The sequence below is a fragment of the Ambystoma mexicanum genome, chromosome 6q (genome assembly GCF_040938575.1).
Source record: "Ambystoma mexicanum isolate Mex_15411 chromosome 6q, UKY_AmexF1_1, whole genome shotgun sequence".
Lineage (NCBI taxonomy): Eukaryota > Metazoa > Chordata > Amphibia > Caudata > Ambystomatidae > Ambystoma > Ambystoma mexicanum.
This window is the reverse complement of record NC_090937.1, coordinates 1,685,593,702-1,685,614,351: the sequence shown is the minus strand read 5'-3', so window position 1 is coordinate 1,685,614,351 and position 20,650 is coordinate 1,685,593,702. Positions and strand designations below refer to the sequence as shown.

At 47.2% G+C, this 20,650-nt stretch overlaps 1 pseudogene; it reads left to right on the top strand.

Annotated features, from left to right (window-relative positions):
* Positions 1-4,738: 4,738 nt before the first annotated feature.
* Positions 4,739-20,650, top strand: part of LOC138515443 (zinc finger protein 850-like) — a 49,751-nt pseudogene continuing 33,839 nt past the window's right edge.

The window sequence follows — 20,650 nt, the reverse complement described above, 5'->3', positions numbered from 1 at the left end:
CTGGGAGCCCAGAGGCAGCGCGACGGCAACTGTACATGCAGGAGCCTGGTCCCGAGTTCAGAGGATAACCAGTTGACTAGTGCATGGAGCAATCAGGTGCATCAGCAGGAGAGAGGAAGAGAGAAAGTGTAAGCGAAATGGAAGGTCTTGAGTTGCTTCTGGAACTGGAGGTGGTTCTGCTCAGTTTTGAGAGAAGCAGGGAGGCTGTTCCAGCGGGAGGCCCCAGCTGAGGAGATAGATCTGCCCCCAACTCTCTGCTTGCAGAAGCGTCTGACCCTCAGAGAGTTGGAGTTGGATGAGCGGAGAGCTCAAGAAGGAAGATGGTTTGGAAGAGAAAGTTGAAGGTATAGCGGCCCTAGACCCCAGAAAGCCTTGTGGAAGATACAGAGGGTCTTGAACTTGATCCTTGCCGCCCCAGAGAGCCAGTGAAGAGATTCTAGAGCGTATGTACGCCCTTTTGTATCTTTTGTATCTAACCATGCTGGTTAGAATCATAGGGGAGGAACAAATGTGGTTACATCAAGTTTAGACTCAGTGGTGTGACTGAGAGCTATTAGTGTTGGGCTGTTTCCTGGCGGTATTACTGCGTTGAGGGCGATTGTTTTTGTGATGATTGAAAAGTATACAGTTTTAAACAAAATGCACCTCTATGCTGCCTTCCTAGATTTAAAGACTGCATTCGAATCTATGGAGGTCTTAAGGCAATTTATGCTGGCACGCCATGCCCCTGTTGATTTGGTTTCTGTTATTTCTGCCTTGTATTCCAGCAAAAAGTCCAAAGTTTGTTACGGGTTGGGAGGTGAAATTACACAGAAGTTTGAGGTCTGCACGGGCGTCAGGCAGGGTTGCGTCCTGGCACCCCTCCTCTTTAACATCTAAATTCAAGAATCATTGCATTAGAGGAGGGGTGTCTGAACCCGTCTAAATTGGCTTCTGATAAATACCTGTTCTCCAAATAGACATGTAAATCCCCAAGTGCTAGTGGCATTGTCATTGAGCGAGTTTCATGTTATGACTATTTGGGTGTGCGCTAGATCAGCACTTACCTTGCAGAAGTACAGTGGTGGCCTATTCTCGTTCTTCTGCAAGCACGGGAGCGGTGCTATATCATATATCTTTAACAGCAGCCCTTTATGGTGCAGAATTGTGGGGCCATATCAAGTTAAATGAATGAAAGTAAATTAAGTGTCTGTGAAATGTTTTTCTTAAACTACTTTATCTTCCTGTGAGTGCCCCCGCGGCCATCCTTTATCTAGAACCACAGGATAGCTCTGTGGCAACACGCAAGTCTTGGAAGCAAGACCATGCTCAGCAGACACAGGATTCGAATCCCAGAACGCTATTAACCACTGAAAACGACCCCGAAATTATATCAGCATGCGTTGACAAAGACATATTGGGGGTCATTACGACCCTGGCGCTAAGAGATTACCGGTACCGGTAATCCCTTAGCGCCCAATTCCCATAACGGCGGCTGAAACCAGCCGTTATTGCAGGGACCCGCAAAGGGACCCTGGCGATAATTACGGTACCGCAATTTGCGGTACCGTAATTATTGCCTTTCCCCATTCCCATTATGCCCTATGGGGCAAAAATGGGAATGGGGAAGGGCCATGGTGAAATGGGGAAGTACCGCCCACCAACCTTGGAATGGGGTGGTACTTCCCCATTTCACCATGGTAGACTTGTTACAATACCGGCAGCAATCATGGTGCTAATAGCGCCATGGTTTAGCGCCGGTGTTGGCTGAAGGGATGAACTGTTGAATCGTACAGAACAAAATTGCAGTCAACCAATTCTACAAACCTTTATCTTGCTAACGAAACGTATGATCATTTCAATCATGACCGTTTAGGCTAGCACAACAATCCAGAGCCACCCTGTTTTTCCTTATTATTCTGTTGAGGTTAGGAGTAGAGCCTCTAGGATAGCCTTGAGGTTAGGAGTAGATCCTCTAGGATAGTCTTGATGTTAGGAGTAGAGCCTCTAGGATAGCCTTGAGGTTAGGAGTAGAGCCTCTAGGATAGCCTTGAGGTTAGGAGTAGATCCACTAGGATAGCCTTGAGGTTAGGAGTAGAGCCTCTAGGATAGCCTTGAGGTTAGGAGTAGAGCCTCTTGGATAGCCTTGAGGTTAGGAATAGATCCTCTAGGATACCCTTGAGGTTAGGAGTAGATCCTCTAGGATACCCTTGAGGTTAGGAGTAGGCCCTCTAGGATCGCCTTGAGGTTAGGAGTAGAGCCTCTCGGCTCTGGCTGTGCAGCAAGCACCATTCCACGTTAGGACATCAAGCGCACTGAGAGTCGGATCTACTCACTTCACTTTAACTGGTGCATTTTATGTTGATATGTGAAAAACGCTTGGTTTGAGGTGCCTATATTTGTGCCAAATCTTTACCGATAAGGGAATCTATCTATCTAGCTGTTCTTGCGTGGAAGTCTTTAAGTTGAGGGGCCTCATTACAAGTTTGGCGGTAACCTTGCTGGTAAAACCGGCAGGCTGCTGCCAAGCTTGCATTTTTTTCTGGCACCTGTAAATGGGCAATTACCAGGTTGTTACGGCCCTGCCGGACCCGTTAATAGCCCATTTGCGGGCGCCGGAATGAAGATGCTCCCCATTCCCTCCCCTGTTTTGTCTTGTGGCATCTGGAAACACTACGTGTTGTATAGATGCCTTATAAATATTCAATAAATAAAATGAAAAATTAAAATACCAGATTTCTCGTAGGCTTGTATATTCTGTTGCACAATGAATAACCTAGGACTGACAGTCTAACAGAAAGGGGGACAGAAGGGGCAGCACATCCTGGCCTGACTATTCACACGTACATAAATCATATTCCAGGATCGATGCATATGGGACGCACACAATGTGTGTGATCAGTAAGTGGTGGCAATCCCTTCTTGGATATTAACAATGCTCGGGCTGCATTCCCATTGGCTACTGGAGATGTCATGAAAGTAATCCTTGCTCACAGTAGAGAGGGCGCCGGGGCATGTGCAGCGGGTGCCGGGGCATGTGCAGCGGGGGCAGGGGCATGTGCAGCGGGGGCAGGGGCATGTGCAGCGGGTGCCGGGGCATGTGCAGCGGGCGCCGGGGGAATGTGCAGCGGGTGCTGGGGCATGTGCAGAGGGGGCATGGGCATGTGCATGTGCAGAGGGTGCAGGGGCATGTGCAGCGGGTGCCGGGGCATGTGCAGCGGGTACCGGGGCATGTGCAGCGGGTGCCCGGGCATGTGCAGAGTGTGCCGGGGCATGTGCAAAGGGTACCGGGGCATGTGCAGCGGGTGCTGGGGCATGTGCAGAGGGTGCCGGGGTATGTGCAGCGGGTGCCGGGGCATGTGCAGAGTGTGCCGGGGCATGTGCAGAGTGTGCCGGGGCATGTGCAGCGGGTGCCGGGGCATGTGCAGCGGGCGCCGGGGCATGTGCAGCGGGCGCCGGGGCATGTGCAGCGGGCGCCGGGGCATGTGCAGCGGGCGCCGGGGCATGTGCAGAGGGTACAGGGGCTGCTGAGATTCAACCTAGGGGGCAGCAATCAGAATCCTCAAAAAAAGGGGTGTGGATCAGGTTATGGGAAACTGGCAAATAACAGACCCATTTACACCCACTCAACAATAAAACAGAGTGTGCACCCTCTTGAACATTACGCAGTGGGATTTTGAAAAGAGCAACACAAGTGGTATCCCTTTGGCCAATTAACTTCAGTACATGGCAGTAGGGCACATGTATAAGCAATAAGGACGGCAAATGGGACGATGTTGGGGAGTTGGGGGTCTCCCGTACACTTTTTCTTATTGACAAAAAAGGTCATTCCGTCTGTGTTTGGGGCAATATACGTTTGCCTAAATGTAATGAAGTCATCAGTGATTACTTAATACACAGGTCAAACATGTGTCCGATTTGTGACAAACTGCTGACCTAGCGCCAAAAACCTTCCTTTATCGTTTGTATATGGAAATGTGGAGCTTTCAACCTAGTTTAGTCATTTCTGAAGAAATAAATTAGTAGAATGTATATGCACGGCCCTCATGCTTAAAATGTTTGGTTGCCCAACCTGAGTTTTATTCCTCATACTCGTGGATACTAAAATGGTCTTAATAAAAATGAATCCCACTATTCCTGCTGCAGATGGCCTCTATCACGTTATAATGTATCATTGAGAACCACTAATCTGCCACCTATGAGGGTGCTTGTCCCCAATAGATAGATGGCTCATCAAAGTCTTGTAGGTTACTACGTGAGATAACAATCACGTCACTACTACTGAGAACCAGTCGCCTGTTACATGTGAGGCCTAAGATTATGAACGCGTTGAAACTCACAAAGTGCATCTCCTTTTATTTTAACAGGTGATTGACGCCCCAGAAATGCAACAGCAGTGATTGTTAGATTCTCTGGACTGATGTAGAGAAAAGCTTCAGTGTTGAGAATATTTGCAAGCATCATAGAAGTATGCAAGTTTGGGGTCCAGTTGTCTTTTCAGCGTATTCAGTGATTGACATTGAGAAGCCTTTTGGCTACCACATGGCTTCCGTCCATGCAACCCCTTTGTGGTAACATCCAGTAACCAAGCTTGGTCTTTCTGTGAATCCAGGGGGAGTGGGATATCTGGCGTGAAAACGACCATACACACTCTGAATGTAAAGGTAGTTTCCTTAAAGCATTTTGTGAAACACTTGTAAATGTCAATGGACAAAGCGTATCCGTGCCCTGAATACTTTAAAAGCTTTGGTCGGAGGAAAAAGGATCTTCACACGAGAAAGCTCATTATTGGTCTGAATTTGGGAAACAATTCAGTGGAACGTGTCCTCTTATTAAGCACCTGACACAATAAACTGACGGAAAACCCTACACATGCACAATTGATACAATTGTCTGCCCCCCCAAAAATGCATACAGGCAAGAAACCTCATGAGTGCACTGAATGTGGGAAAGAGTTTACTTGGAAGGGACAGCTTACTGGCTACCTGAGAACACATAAAGGTGTGAAACCTCATGTGTGCACTGAATGTGGGAAAAAGTTTGCTCAGAAGGGAGCTCTTACTATCCACCAGAGAACACATACAGGTGAGAAACCTCATGTGTGCATGGAATGTGGGAAAGTGTTTGCTCGTAAGGGATTTCTTACTAGCCATCTGAGAACACATACAGGTGTGGAGCTTCACGAGTGCAGTGAATGTGGGAAAGGGTTTGCTCAGAAGAGAGATCTTACTATCCACCAAAGAACACATACAGGTGGGAAACCTCATTTGTGCACTGAATGTGGGAAAGTGTTTGCAGTGAAGGGTCATCTTACTCGCCATCTGAGAACACATACAGGTGAGAAACCTCATGTGTGCACTGAATGTGGGAAAGGGTTTGCTCAGAAGGCATCTCTTACTATCCACCAGAGAACACATACAGGTGTGAAACCTCATGTGTGCACGGAATGTGGGAAAGGGTTTGCTCGGAAGGGATTTCTTACTAGCCACCTGAGAACACATACAGGTGAAGAGCTTCACGAGTGCAGTGAATGTGGGAAAGGGTTTGCTCAGAAGAGAGAGCTTACTATCCACCAAAGAACACATACAGGTGAGAAACCTCATTTGTGCACTGAATGTGGGAAAGGGTTTGCAGTGAAGGGTCATCTTACTCGCCATCTGAGAACACATACAGGTGAGAAACCTCATGTGTGCACTGGATGTGGTAAATGGTTTGCTCAGAAGGGAGATCTTAATATCCACCAGAGAACACATACAGGTGAGAAACCTCACGTGTGCACTGAATGTGGGAAAGGGTTTGCTGAGAAAGGAAAGCTTGCTATTCACCAGAGAACATATACAGGTGAAAAACCTCATGTGTGCACTGAATGTGGGAAAGGGTTTGCTCATAAGGGAAACCTTACTATCCACCAGAGAACACATACAGGTGAGAAACCTCATGTGTGCACGGAATGTGGAAAAAGGTTTGCTCGGAAGGGATTTCTTACTAGCCACCTGAGAACACATACAGGTGAGGAGCTTCACGAGTGCAGTGAATGTGGGAAAGGGTTTGCTCAGAAGAGAGATCTTACTATCCACCACAGAACACATACAGGTGAGAAACCTCATTTGTGCACTGAATGTGGGAAAGGGTTTGCAGTGAAGGGTCATCTTACTCGCCATCTGAGGACACATACAGGTGGGAAACCTCATGAGTGCACTGGATGTGGGAAAGGGTTTGCTCAGAAAGGAGATCTTAATATCCACCAGAGAACACATAGAGGTGGGAAACCTCATGTGTGCACTGAATGTGGGAAAGGGTTTGCTGAGAAAGGAAAGCTTGGTATTCACCAGAGAAGACATACAGGTGAGAAACCTTATGTGTTCACTGAATGTGGGAAAGGGTTTGCTGAGAAAGGAAAGCTTGCTATTCACCAGAGAACACATACAGGTGAAAAACCGCATGCGTGCACTGAATGTGGGCAAGGGTTTGCTCAGAGGGCACTCTTAGTAGCCACCAGAGAACACATACATGTGAGAAACCTCATGTGTGCACTAAATGTTGGAAAGGGTTTGCTCTGAAGTGGCAGTTTACTTGCCACCAGAGAACACATAAAGGTGAAAAAACCATATCAGTGCACTTAATGTGCATAGGGTTTGCTCAGAATGGACATTTTATCCACCACAAGAGAACACATACAGGCGAGAAACTTCATGTATATTTTGAATGTGGGAAGGGTTTGCTCAGAAGGGATCTCTTACTATGCACTCGAGAATGCATACAGGCTTAAGGTGCTTTAAGTGATTGTGCACCCCACCTCTTTCTACAGTCCATCTTCCACCCTTGACCACCTCCCTGTTCCTTTAGTTCTAGCCCTTCAGATGAAGATGTCCTGTTTTAGAAGTTAGCCGGTTGGTTTTAGCTCTCTATAACTGGAATGCACTTGGTCTAAGATTGCATGCCACCACAGACCATGTGACCATTACGTGCTTGCTGAGACACATCTATTCTGGTTTGTATTTGGCAGGCAGAAAGTCAACCACAAGCACAACTCGTAGTTTGCCGGTCTGGTAACAACGCTGCTGGTAGCTTACTCCCCGGCATTTATACATGAAATATTCATAGGTAGCAACATGAAGGAGAGCATGAGCTACAGTGTATTCTTGCATACGCTTGCAAAATGTAAAGCAGCATGTCCTGGCAAAATCGCTGACAATGACGGAAGGAAGGCTTTGGAGCATCCCTTGTATGGAAGCAGGATGGATTGGGATGGAGCCATGGCCTGTATCCAGTTACGCCACTACAGCTAGATTGGCCTATATACAGTCCTGCCTGGAATTATTCTGGCAGCGAAAGGAACGGAAGACGGACAGGAGAAGACCATTTAGGTAGCAGATTCCTTTGCTACCATCATCATTTTTGTAAGATTAAACTTGTTATCCTTACAAGATAGACTCTTGGCCTTATTTCCCTAGAGGGATGAATTTATTTTGGTGTGTGCGTAATTAGGGATACCCGTACAGCAGTCCCAAAAAATGTGCATTCTCGAGTGGTTTTACAGGAGCCATTTTTGCAGAATTCCTTTCTGCTCTTTGAAGCGGTGTGTGGTTCTGAGGAGAGTGCAGGCTCAAATTATTGGGACCTCGTGATGGAGAAGTTCAGTAAACACACATCTGAGTATACCCTAGCAAGTGATAACAAGTAGGGGACGGGTATGTGGGAAAGTGTGAGCACGCTGAAACTGAGGTTGTCAGTGTGGCATGGATGTGGTTTGTTTTAATTTTTTAGTATTATACATTTTTTAAGGAGACTATTGAGGAGAAAGGAAAACTGAATGTTAGGGAGTGTTTCCGAGTGAGGGGAAAAGGTGGTACCACTTATATTGTGTAACGGAGGAAAAAGGAAACAAGTAGGAGCCCTGCATAATTAGTGGGCTCAGGAATATTAGCTGTTCTTATTTTAGCTTGTTATTTTGGCTTGTTTTGTTTGTGTTTTTATTCAGTAGGATGGAGGCCTGGGGCGGTGTGTGAGTTTTATAGTGTGTGGAGTGTGAGGGTGGGTGTGTGGGAAGGAAAAGGAAGGGGGTATTTTAGATTTTTTGATGGGAGGAGGAGATGAAGGACTGACTTTTTTGACTGGCAGCGGCAGCGTGCGCGGTGTCCTAGCAAAGGCGTAAGGGCAGTAAGGTGCAAGGATCATTATAATGGGAGGAGAAACACCCATCGAGTATATGTATAAGGTCCAGCCACTATATCATGACAGAATCAAGAAGTATCACAAGCAATGGGTGGTGGAAACAATAGGGGTGCATGTCCCGCTCATGGCCAGAGCATGGCTCCCATAATAAGGGTATTCTGGAACATATTTTTGACAGCCAAATAAAAGGGGAAGCAGTTGCAAAAGAAGAGGGAAATATTAGAACTCTGGAAAATGTTCCAAGATATGGAAGATTCTGAGGAAAGATTAGCGCAAAATGATAGCAGGAGCAACTGTCCATGAAAGGAGGGTGGGGTACCAGCAGAACGTGGGGGAATATATCCACTGACAACTCACCGGCAGTAGGTTATACTAACCTGACTTATGTGTGCACAACGATGACACCCTCACCACCCCCATATGTAACCCCTCTGGATATCCCAGAGCATGCTGATATCAATAAAAGAGACCTAGAAATGGCATTGGCACAGGCATGAACAGAACTGACCACAATGCGGACAGCACAGTGTGAAGTAAAGATCGACAAACCAGCAGAGCAGGGACTAGATGGGTGGAAAACAGGAGGCTCTTTGTTCAGAATAGATAGCAAAGCCATAAAGAATGTGCAAATAGAGAAGGAAGGAGGAGTCGGTGAGTGGGCGGCGTAGGCTATGGGAATTTAAGATCTCGCGGGACGGAGTGAAAGACGGGTGGAGTACAACTGATGAGTTTGAGGATGATGAGGAACAGGAGGCAGAGCAAGCGCCTCAACATACTCCCTGGGTGGAGAGTTTGTGGGATGGTAGGTTAAGGAGCAGGATTGGCCGGATGGCAGTAGCAAAGAAAAAAGGAAGTAAAAAAAGGATTGACAGGGGTAGGGCAAAAATGCAGATGCCCCTTATACATAAAGGACCCGGCATGCCACAGTATGTGCCATGCTCGCCTTTGGATGAACATAATTTGATAAAGGCGCTCCCTCCCCACACAGCGGGAGTGGGTAAGTGGATTTATGCATTTTAAAAGCAGACAGCTGGGGGTACCCCTGGCGGTCGGCAACATGAAAAGCTTATTGGTAGCGACTAGCGACTATTGGTGACCAGGCTGGGGATGTGTGGGTAAAAGCAGGATATCCAGGAGTGAATTCGGGGAATGATGCACACGATGGAGCAACGTTTAACTCGATTTAGACACAGATATTAGATGCCATGTCTTGACCTTTTGACTGACGCACCTGACCTACAATCGATAATGCAATGTACTATGGGCGATGATGAAGACCCCTCTCAGGTTATTCTTAAAGTTCAGGATATGTGGAGAGCGGAGACGAGTGACTTGTGAGACCGGTCAATATCCTTTTTCTATTTTGTTATTGAAAAGGACCTGCCAAAAGAGGTGCAAAAAGCACTAGTCAAAATCATGGGCATCGAGGCGAATGCGTGAGCCAAAATACAGAGCATAATAATACACCATTGTAAGAGGATAAAGGAGTGTGACTAGAAAATGGCCCAGAGGCGGCAAGCAGAGGAAGCAAAACTAGTACAAAACAGATTAGCTATAATTGCAATAGAGGTGTCAGTGTCCATGCGAGTGCAGATGGAGATGGCAGGAAACGCCCAAGAGTTTGCAAACACTAGACTAGCTGCCGTTTGGTCAGGAGGAGGGCAAGGACAGTGGGGCGGGGGTCCACAGTACTCTGGTCCACAGAGGCAACAAGGAGGACAGCAGAGAGGAAGAGATGGGTTCCAAGGAGAAAGGGGAGGATTTTTTAGTGGAGTGGACCCTGGAGGGATAGGATTGGGGCCTTCACAATTTTAGAACTGGGGAAGTGGGGGCATTTTTCAAGAGATTTTAGGAGCAGGCCAGGGATGGGGTATAACTATGGCCCATCACCCCAGGGACCCCCATAAGGTCCGATGCCCAGAATGACTTCTACACACTATGAGATACAACAGGCCTATACCCAATTACCCCTGACGATACCTGCTCCATGAGGACAAGAGCACCAGACAGTATACAGCACACACCCCAGCAGGCCATCCAACAGGGAAGTGGCACAACCCCATTCAACAGAACATCAAATGGTATGGTTGCCCCCTTTTGAGGCGCAGGCGTGGTGGGGGAAACCCCTTTTTGTTTCCCAGGATGAACACAGTTCCTGACTAGGAGAGCCTGTTAGGCAGAAACCTGTGCAGTTCCCTTGGGGAACACTGCAAAAGATTTAAGACTACAGGTATAGCAGTAAACCCACTTGGTAGCAGTCTGTACCACCCAGATTTACCTGGTAGCTGTGGCTGAGCAGTCAGACTTCCCTCAAGAAGAGTTAGGCAGTATGCAAAGTATATACAATAGGTACCAAAACACAATAGCACAAGCAAACACTGACCAGAGCTTGGTTTCAAAAGTATATAGTTATTTATTTATAAAACACACATAAGTAGAAAACACTCTAGCAAAAATATAGTGAAACACTTCAAACCTTTAGGATAGGATTCAATCCTTTCTCCTATCTAGACAACTCTAGGTTAACACCACATAATTAAAACAGAGGTGAGTGCTTAACGTTAGATGACACTCTAGTAGTTTCCAAGAAAGGGATAGAAAAAGCAGAAATAGGTTAAACACACCACTCTAAGGTCCAGAACACTTGCAATAGGCTTAAAGAAGTACAAAGTCACAGGTGAGCAAAAGTCACTAGGCAGGGCCCACTCTTAGAGTAGCCGGAGCGAAAATGTGCCCAAGATCACACTGTTATTAGGGATTCAAAGTCTTGCAAAGAGTTAGAAAGGGTTTAGAGTGGCTCAGAAAGTTTAGCCAAAGTGTCCCAGGTTCGAAAGCCGGGGACTAAATCTACCCCGTACAGTCGGTGGCAAGGGAAGCCAGGCGGAACACAGTACCTTAAGCGGAAAGGATCCTCCAGCGGTGGCAGTTGTTCCAGGCAGTGACAGCAAGGCTCGACGTCGGTCAGGGGAGAAGAAAATCTCGCTGAAGAGCAGAAGAGGAAGGTCATAGCACTGCCCGGGAAGAAACCAGCCGCGGAGTCCTCCGGTTAAAGGGTTGTACCGACTTTCGCGTTTAGGGGTAAAAGTGTGGTATTCCGGTTGCTGGGGTGCTTGGCACAGGCAAGGCGGCCACGAGATACCTCGAAGAACGGAAAGAAGGCGAAAAACTGGTTGTCCCCACCAGTCAAGGGAAGGAGCCACTCCGTTAAGAGTTCTCCTCGGTCGTTGGGAAAAGTGGTGAGACGGTACAGCAGGGCTCCACCGGTTGGTGTCGTCGAAGCAGGTCGGCTCAGCTCTTCCCTCGTCGGATTCTTGGTCCTGTGGCGACTTCTGAAGTTCCAGTCCTCAAAGCCCTGCTTTTATGCAGCAAACCCCCATTCACCCAGCCTAGCTGTCACTCAAACATGCTAAGTGGTGAGCCGGGCGGCTCACCACTTGGGCCAATCAGGGGTAACTCAGTCCAGGGTGCCTAAATCCCCCTCCACCCCTCCTAAGTATCCCAGACAGAGTGGCACCACTTTGGAGGGCTTCTGTGGAGAAGCCCGCCAAAAGTGGAACAAAGGGCTCCACTTTGGGTCAGAATTACAGAGGCGAACACCAACGCCATTTTAGGATCAAGTTTTGGCAAAATAACCCGACCGGAGTTATAATAATAAATATATAAACCGGCGGTATGTTTAAGGCTACCGTAAATAAATAATTAAATGTGTTAGCCTAAAACAATGGGAAATCCCATAGGGAAATATTCGCGGTCGAATATAAAAAGTAGTTTCCACTGCCACCAGCCAAAACTCGATCAGGGGGACGGAGACGTGCCCCCTCGACTAACAGACCCTGGGGCAATCGAATTGCCCCAGCCAGTACGTCCACAATATGATGGTTTGTACTGGTTCTGTTCAGGATTCAAGACTAATAAAGTCTTTGGTGACTTTACATGCCCTGGGAGACAGTAGTCAGTCCCAGGGTATGGAGTCTATGCTGGGGAGTCCCTAGGACACCCCTGGGTTACTGCACAGAGGGTGCTGTGTAACCCACATCACAAAAATACATGAGGCCCTATGGAGTAAAAGACCCCATAGCCCATTCAACACAAGGTTTGTCCAAGATAACACAGTTCAACATGTCCAAGAGTGAGGGTAAAAGAGTCTCACTCTTGGCAGGAGAAAAAAATAAACCCCAGAAATCCAGCAAAGCTGCTGGGGGACTCACTAGGTAGGGAAATTCAGCCTAAACAGAGAATTCTCCCTAACACTCGCCCCCCCCAGACTAAGGGACAGGAGGATTTAATCCACTCCTGGATGAACCTCATACCTCTAGTCGATGATATACATCCTAGAGAGTCCATCAGCATTTTGATGGTGACACCCTGACCTGTGCTCAATGGTGAAATCAAACCCTTGTAGGCAGATTGACCATCTCAATAGTTTTGGATTTTCCCCTTTCATTTGCATTAACCATCTCAAGGGTTGGTGGTCAGTCTGAATAACAAAAGTAGAACCATACAAGTATGGCCTAAACTTCTTCAGTGCCCACACAATAGCAAAGCATTCTCTTTCGATAGTTGCCCACCTTGTCTCAGGATCCTTCAGTTTTCTACTGATGAAGCAAATGGGGTGCTCCCTACCCTTCTCATCCAGTTGGCTTAGAACTGCACCTATACCTACATTGGAAGCATCAGTTTGTAAAATGAAAGTTTGGTGGTTGTCAGGAGCTCTCAATACTGGAGCTTGGCAAAGAGCTCTTTTCAGTTTTTCAAAGGCCTGATTGCATTCCTCATTCCATTTTACCTTCTTAGGGAATTTAGGAGAGGAGATTACATTCAGTGGAGAAGCTATGGTCCCATAGTTCTCAATGAAATTCCTGTAATACCCAGTGAGGCCTAGGAAGGCTCTCACTTGGGTTTGAGCAGTTGGTGTTGTCCAATTTTGCACAGCTTCAATCTTGCTGAGCAAAGGCCTTATCTCTCCACCTCCTACCTCATGTCCAAGGTAGACCACTTTACTTTGACCAATCTAGCACTTACTGGCTTTGATTGTCAAATGGGCCTGTTCAAGGGCCTGCAACACATGTCCTAGGTGGTCCACATGTTCCTCCCAGGATTGGCTGAAGACTGCAATGTCATCCAAGTATGCCATGCAGAAACCTTCCATCCCAGCTAGAACTTGATTCACCATCCTTTGGAATGTGGCAGGTGCATTTTTTAATCCAAAAGGTATGACCTTAAATTGGTACAAGCCAACTGGGGTGGAAAATGCAGTTTTCTCCTTGGCATGGTCTGTCAGGGCTATTTGCCAATAGCCTGACGTAAGGTCAAATGTGCTGAGGTACTTGGCTGCACCAAGTTTATCCACCAACTCATCTGTCCTAGGCAAAGGGTGGGCATCAGTCTTGGTGACTGCATTTAGAGCTCTATAGTCCACACAGAATCTCAAGTCTTTGGATCCTGCCTTTGGTACTAACACAACTGGGCTAGACCATGGACTAGTAGAGGTCTCTATTACCCCGAGATCAAGCATCTTCTTGACCTCTCCTTTGATGTGGGTTCTGATGTGTTCTGACATTCTGTACCCTCTGCTTTTGACTGGCAGACAGTCACCAGTGAGTATATCATGCTGGCCCCAAGGGATCAAGCCTGGTGACAGTGAGAACAGGGAGGCAAACTGATTTAACATAGATTTGCACTCCTCTTGTTGCTCAGGGGTCAGGTCTGAAGAGAGATTGACTCCTTCAACTTTTTCGTCTAAAGGCACACCTCTGAGGAGATCAGGGAGAGATTCACTCTCTTCTTCCTCTGCAGCTGAAGCTAGAAGCAAGGCTCCTACGTCAGGTCTGGAGATGTATGCTTTTAGTCTGTTGGTGTGGAAGACTCTAGGAGCTTCCCTGGGTCTGCCCAGATCAACCAGATAGTTGACCTCTCCAAGTTTTCCCACAATCTTGAAGGGTCCCATCCATTTGTCTTGCAAGGCCCTCTGCCTTGTTGGGAGCATAACGAGAACTAGCTGGTCTTGAGTAAACTCGACCATGTTAGCCTTCTGGTCATGCCAATGTTTGACCAGAGCTTGACCAGCTTTCAAGTTGTCACTTGCTTCTGCCATCATGTGTGACATTCTCCTCTGGAGACCTATCACATAGTCAGTCACTCTGACTGGCTTGAGGGGAGGAGCACCTTCCAATCCCTCCTTAATCAGGGCCAACGGACCTCTGACTGGATGGCCATAGAGAAGCTCAAAGGGAGAATAACCTACTCCCTCCTGAGGGACTTCTCTATAAGCAAAGAGAAGGCATGGCAGTAGAAGGTCCCACTTTTTCTTAAGTGGTTCCTCTAAAGCACCTATCATGCTCTTCATGGTTCTGTTAAACCTTTCAACCAACCCGTTTGACTGAGGGTGGTATGCTGTTGAGAACTTGTAAGTAACTCCACAGGTCTTCCACATGGCTTTCATGTAGTGGGACATAAAGTTTGACCCCCTGTCAGAGATTACTTCCTTAGGAAACCCAACCCTGGTAAAAATACCAAGGAGGGCCTTAGCCACAGCCGGAGCTGTAACAGTCCTCATAGGAATTGCCTCAGGGTACCTAGTAGCATGGTCTACTACAACAAGTATAAACCTGTTGCCTGAGGAGGTTGGAGGATCAAGGGGACCAACAATGTCAATCCCTACTCTCTCAAATGGGACTCCCACAACTGGGAGAGGCACTAAAGGTGCCACATTCTTGGAACCAACCTTACCAGAAGTCTGGCAGGTATGGCAGCTCTTACAATATCTATCTACTTCAGCCCCCATCTTTGGCCAATAAAAGTAGAGTGAGAGCCTTTCCTTGGTCTTCTTGAAACTCAAGTGACCAGCCAAAGGTATCTCATGGGCTAGTTGTAAGAACTGTTGTCTGTTCTCTTGGGGGACTACAAGGCGCTTGTAGTCTCCAGGTTCAGACTCAGTCGGTTCACTATAGAAGAGGCCATCTTCCCAGTGTAACCTATACTTCCCAGGCTCTTGCCCATCAGCCTGAGAAGCTGCCTGGTGGCGGAGACCTTCCAGAGTTGGACATTCTCTTTGTCCCTTACGAAAAGCGGCCCTGCTAGGTCCACCTTCTGCCAGTAAAGACTGCAGCTCAGGATGGTCCTCAGGGTCCAAATCTCCAATAAGGTTTGGGCCTCCTTCTAGCTCTTCCTCAGAGTCTAGTTCAACCACACAGGGTTGTAACTCCCTCTCAGCCTCAGCTGGAGGGGGAGTTACAGGTGTAACTTTGGACAACCTAGGGGAAGTCCTTGTTGGAAGCACTGGAGTGCTTGCTGCTGGCTTTTTCCTAGGAGTCTTGGGTTGCCCCTTTGCTCCTGATCTGGTTGTTACTGCAGTAAGTTGCTCCAGTGGGAGAGGAGTGATTTCTGTCATCATCTCCGGAGATAACCCTCTCAGGGTTTTCTCTCTTGCAGGTTTTGTGAGCTCCTGTAACCTTTTGCTAGGGGGTCTGGGGGTATGAGATACAACTCCAAGAGCTTTGAGGTCATTACCCAACAGAACCCTACCTGGCACTTCACATTGTACACTGACAGGTATTTTTACAGCCATATCATTACATTGGATGAGAACTGGTAACTGGGGACACATCTGCACAGGCCCACCAGCTAACTTGGTGAGGCATTTGGGTGCCTTAGCAACATCCTCTGCCTTGAAAAATGATTCATCCACCACAGTTATGCTGGCTCCAGTGTCCCTAATGGCAGGAGTCTCCTGACCATTCACCTGGACACTGTCCTTATAATACTCTTTAGTATTATCTGGGATAGAGTTATACACATCTAAATTCTGTTGTTCCCACAACCCCAGAGAGACTAAAGAAACACTAGCTGAGACTCCAGTGGGTTCATCAGCCAGTAATAGAAAGTTTCCACTTGCCATATGTACTTCCTCTTCTGGAGCGAAGGCTAAGGAGGCAAGTTGGACCCCTGAAGGTTTACCCTTACATCTGGGATCTCCTTTAACATGGTCAGTAGCTTTACAAACAAAGCATGAGCCAAAGGCTCGCTGGAATGGAGGCTTGTTCTGACCTCCTTCTGGTCTTGGACCAGAAGGTACACTAGCCTGATTCGGTTTCCCTTGTGGCTTACCCTTATAGTTTTGTTTGGGGCCCTCTTTGGAATTTGTAGTATTAGAATTCTCTTTGGAGTCCTTTTTAGGCTGTTTCTCCCCATCCTTTTTCTGAGTTATCCCAGAATCCTTGTGAGTGGCCCTGTTGGCAACCCACAAGTCAGCAGCCCTAGCTAGTTTCCGGGAATCTAATTCCTTGGAATCAGCCAAGTGTTGTCTGAGCTCAGGAGAGCAGGCATCATAAATAGTCTCCAACATAAACAAATTCTTCATACCCTCATAAGTGTTCACTTTGTAACCCTTAATCCATCCCTCTAAGTTTTTCAACCCTTCACTCACCCAGGTAGCCCAAGGGGTACCATCATGCTTTTTGAGGCTCCTAAACCTCTTAAGATACTGGGAAGGGGTCTTCCCAAACCTAGCTATCAAAGCTAGTTTCACACATTCATAGTCCTTCTTATCCTCCTCCCCCATCTCCATTACCACATCAGTTGCAACAGGGGGAAGCCTAGAGAACAACCAGGTGAGTAAGTCATTTCCTGTGATGTTCTGGAGCCCATGATTATATTCAAACAGAGACAACCAATCCAACACATCCAACTTAGGCTCATACATACCAACCAATTCTTTAGGCATCCGGGGTCTTTTAGGACTGGAACTTCTAGAGGAGCCAGAGAGAGAAGCATTCTCAACAGATAATTTCTTCAATTCTAGCTCATACTTGAGCTCCATTTCCCTTAGCCTTAATTCTTTGTCAGTTTGAGCATTAAGTTTCTTATACTCCAATTCTAGTTTCATTTTCTCCAGTTCAAAGTACTGAGGACTAAATGTGGGGCCTGGTAAGGGCCCAGTAGGTACAGCAGGTAGAGCAGGTAGAGGCCTAGGGGGGACAGTTACAACAGCCTCACCCTCCTCTTCTGACTCTTCCTCAGAATTATCAACATTTTGATCCATGTTAACTTCAATACTGTCATCTACAGTTGCTGGAGTGGTAGGTTCCTCTGAACCATCACCCAGACTTTGGTTAGCTAACAATCTTTCAATCAGCTCCATTTTCTTGCCCTTAGTCATGAGATCCTTATGTTTACAGAGCACTCTTAAACAATCAGCAGTTTTGGCTGCAAGGTACTCTTGACTATAGCTTTCTATAACTGACATGTTAGAGGTTTTACTTTTCTAGTGCTAAGCTTTGTGGTTAGTTGCACTAAGGTGTCTAAAGCACACTAAAATGTATACTCAATACAATCCCACCGCTGTACACCAGTGTTAGGCAGAAACCTGTGCAGTTCCCTTGGGGAACACTGCAAAAGATTTAAGACTACAGGTATAGCAGTAAACCCACTTGGTAGCAGTCTGTACCACCCAGATTTACCTGGTAGCTGTGGCTGAGCAGTCAGACTTCCCTCAAGAAGAGTTAGGCAGTATGCAAAGTATACACAATAGGTACCAAAACACAATAGCACAAGCAAACACTGACCAGAGCTTGGTTTCAAAAGTATATAGTTATTTATTTATAAAACACACATAAGTAGAAAACACTCTAGCAAAAATATAGTGAAACACTTCAAACACAGTTATAATGAAAGTAGATTCAATCCTTTCTCCTATCTCGACAACTCTAGGTTAACACCACATAATTAAAACAGAGGTGAGTGCTTAACGTTAGATGACACTCTAGTAGTTTCCAAGAAAGGGATAGAAAAAGCAGAAATAGGTTAAACACACCACTCTAAGGTCCAGAACACTTGCAATAGGCTTAAAGAAGTACAAAGTCACAGGTGAGCAAAAGTCACTAGGCAGGGCCCACTCTTAGAGTAGCCGGAGCGAAAATGTGCCCAAGATCACACTGTTATTAGGGATTCAAAGTCTTGCAAAGAGTTAGAAAGGGTTTAGAGTGGCTCAGAAAGTTTAGCCAAAGTGTCCCAGGCACTCCCAGGTTCGAAAGCCGGGGACTAAATCTACCCCGTACAGTCGGTGGCAAGGGAAGCCAGGCGGAACACAGTACCTTAAGCGGAAAGGATCCTCCAGCGGTGGCAGTTGTTCCAGGCAGTGACAGCAAGGCTCGACGTCGGTCAGGGGAGAAGAAAATCTCGCTGAAGAGCAGAAGAGGAAGGTCGTAGCACTGCCCGGGAAGAAACCAGCCGCGGAGTCCTCCGGTTAAAGGGTTGTACCGACTTTCGCGGTTTAGGGGTAAAAGTGTGGTATTCCGGTTGCCGGGGTGCTTGGCACAGGCAAGGCGGCCACGAGATACCTCGAAGAACGGAAAGAAGGCGAAAACTGGTTGTCCCCACCAGTCAAGGGAAGGAGCCACTCCGTTAAGAGTTCTCCTCGGTCGTTGGGAAAAGTGGTGAGACGGTACAGCAGGGCTCCACCGGTTGGTGTCGTCGAAGCAGGTCGGCTCAGCTCTTCCCTCGTCGGATTCTTGGTCCTGTGGCGACTTCTGAAGTTCCAGCCCTCAAAGCCCTGCTTTTATGCAGCAAACCCCCATTCACCCAGCCTAGCTGTCACTCAAACATGCTAAGTGGTGAGCCGGGCGGCTCACCACTTGGGCCAATCAGGACGGAGTGCGACTTGAGTTACCAGGGTAACTCAGTCCAGGGTGCCTAAATCCCCCTCCACCCCTCCTAAGTATCCCAGACAGAGTGGCACCACTTTGGAGGGCTTCTGTGGAGAAGCCCGCCAAAAGTGGAACAAAGGGCTCCACTTTGGGTCAGAATTACAGAGGCGAACACCAACGCCATTTTAGGATCAAGTTTTGGCAAAATAACCCGACCGGAGTTATAATAATAAATATATAAACCGGCGGTATGTTTAAGGCTACCGTAAATAAATAATTAAATGTGTTAGCCTAAAACAATGGGAAATCCCATAGGGAAATATTCGCGGTCGAATATAAAAAGTAGTTTCCACTGCCACCAGCCAAAACTCGATCAGGGGGGACGGAGACGTGCCCCCTCGACTAACAGACCCTGGGGCAATCGAATTGCCCCAGCCAGTACGTCCACAATATGATGGTTTGTACTGGTTCTGTTCAGGATTCAAGACTAATAAAGTCTTTGGTGACTTTACATGCCCTGGGAGACAGTAGTCAGTCCCAGGGTATGGAGTCTATGCTGGGGAGTCCCTAGGACACCCCTGGGTTACTGCACAGAGGGTGCTGTGTAACCCACATCACAAAAATACATGAGGCCCTATGGAGTAAAAGACCCCATAGCCCATTCAACACAAGGTTTGTCCAAGATAACACAGTTCAACATGTCCAAGAGTGAGGGTAAAAGAGTCTCACTCTTGGCAGGAGAAAAAAATAAACCCCAGAAATCCAGCAAAGCTGCTGGGGGACTCACTAGGTAGGGAAATTCAGCCTAAACAGAGAATTCTCCCTAACAGAGCCCATAGAGAACTCTTGTGTGTCCTGTCCTGTCAATGACCCCCCAACCTTGAAGAGGAACCCTTGGTGTGGGAAGGGATAGGAAACAAGCAATTCATTTGTATGGTAATTTCGGGTGCAATTAAATCATGTAATAGTGGGGGGACTTTCCACTATCGGGCAAAACTCTTGACATGCAGGGCTTCTCTAGGACTACTTCTATGGTTCCATACACTGAAGAGCTGGACGTAAACGTGTGAGAGAGGGTGGTGTGTGCTCCCTTATTGTATTCTGAAAGTTCCCCTGTCAACCTGTTGGGCAGGGACCTGCTCAAGTTGAACATGTCCATCTCATTCAGGGATCACAGCATTGTTTGTGCCATGCCAGGAATGTGCGCAGTATGAGCAATGGTAGTAATACATGCAATGACAGGTGAGGTAGTGGTCTGTGGGACACGTGTGGACCCAGAGATTTGATTTGAGCATTGATACTGCGCTCCACACAGACTTAGCTGTATACACATGCAGCTGGAAACCAAAGCCTGGAAATGAGGTACAGGAAAATTCAAATACATATGCCATGCCTAAACTGGGTAAATTCTATTTAAACAGGTAGGTTTTAAGAGCCTTCTGAAACCAGGACAATGACAGGCAGGCTCTAATCTCCACAGGAAGGCTATTCCATAGTTTAGGTCCATAGACTCCAAATCTCATATCACACCTCTGGAGGCACACCCTGTGCGTGGGATACTCAATAGCAGCTTATCCCCTGAGTGTAGTGCTCTTGCAGAGTGGTAGTGGCAGACTTTGGCACTAATATACTCTGGGGCCAGCCCGTTTACACATTTAAAAATTAAGCAGGCCACTTTAAATTTAATTTGATCCTCAACTGCCAGTCAGTGCAGAGTTCTACAGAGTGGGAGACCTGTTCTTTTTTACCCAACCGGCCAACCAGGCTCACTGCAGCATTCAGGTTCTTCTGTAGGCTGTTTATTTGCTTGGCCAGTATACCCGCCATCAAACTGTTATATTAATCCAGGTGGG